Source organism: Marmota marmota, unplaced genomic scaffold, assembly GCF_001458135.2.
Source record: "Marmota marmota marmota unplaced genomic scaffold, marMar, whole genome shotgun sequence".
In the NCBI taxonomy this organism is placed as follows: domain Eukaryota; kingdom Metazoa; phylum Chordata; class Mammalia; order Rodentia; family Sciuridae; genus Marmota; species Marmota marmota.
In genome coordinates, this window is record NW_026000108.1 from 10,262,118 (window position 1) to 10,263,038 (window position 921).

Genomic DNA, 921 nt, shown 5'->3' on the forward strand with positions numbered 1-921 from the left:
AGAGCACTGCGGTGGAAAGCTCTCTCCCCCCTTCCATTTTGCAAGCCTCAACAAGCCTGCTGCTGAGTCAGAATCTCCCTCTTACCCTGATGTGAAAAATCTTTCTCCCTTTAAAATTAATAAAGCCTAGGAAATGTTTAAATTAGTCTCCCTGGGGGATGGGGCGGGAATGCCAGAATGGATGTGTTGGGGAGGAGTCCCGCACGCCAAGGTCCCGATGACAGCACACTGAATGCTTTTATGAAACAGGAGGACTTGGAGCGGGCCCAGGGTTACCATGGGAGCTCGCCTCGTAACCCGCTCCAAGCTTGTAAGAGTGCAAATAACCACACGGAGCTGTGTCAGGGTCCAGAGACTCTGTTTCTCGTTAGTGAAGTGAAAATGTTCGGTGCACAGAACGGGACTCCAGCGCTTTAGGTTTCGCCTGCAGAAAACACCTTCGCGCAGCTGCAGGAAGGTCGGTGACAGCATGCCACACGCCCGACTAAAAATGGAAACAAACCCAGAAGGCGCTTTCTAGGGCGACGCGGACCGCTCCCAGTCCGGATGCCATGGGGCGGCGGGGCGGCCGCACAGCTAGACGGCCCTCCTGCGGGCAGAGTTCGGACCCGCGAGTCTGCGTCGGGACCTGGCCCCGGCCGGCCTGCGTTGTGCGCGGGGCACCGGGCGCCGCTCCCACGCGGGGTCGCGCAGGACGGGCGCCCGGCCTCAGTTTCCCCCGCCCGCCGGCCCCTCCTAGAAAAGCCGGTCCTCACGTGACCAAGGGCGGGACGAGGGTGACAGGAAGAAGGCAGGGCCGCGCTGGGAGGAGGCGCGTGAGACCTTGATGGGCTTTGCGCGGACCCAGCGCCTGGAGGGGCGGTTGCCCAGGAACCGTCCAGGCCGCCCGCGCGTGCTCGCATGCCAGCGCGCGCCCAGTAC

The 921-nt window shown here is 62.2% G+C and overlaps 1 protein-coding gene across 1 annotated transcript in view; it reads left to right on the forward strand.

The window, feature by feature from the left end:
- The first annotated feature begins 438 nt into the window (after positions 1-438).
- Positions 439-921, forward strand: part of Cpeb2 (cytoplasmic polyadenylation element binding protein 2) — a 70,748-nt gene continuing 70,265 nt past the window's right edge. The window contains exon 1 of the mRNA XM_048784200.1: positions 439-457. The gene's annotated coding sequence lies outside the window, so the exon portion shown is untranslated. The remainder of the gene's footprint in view (positions 458-921) is intronic.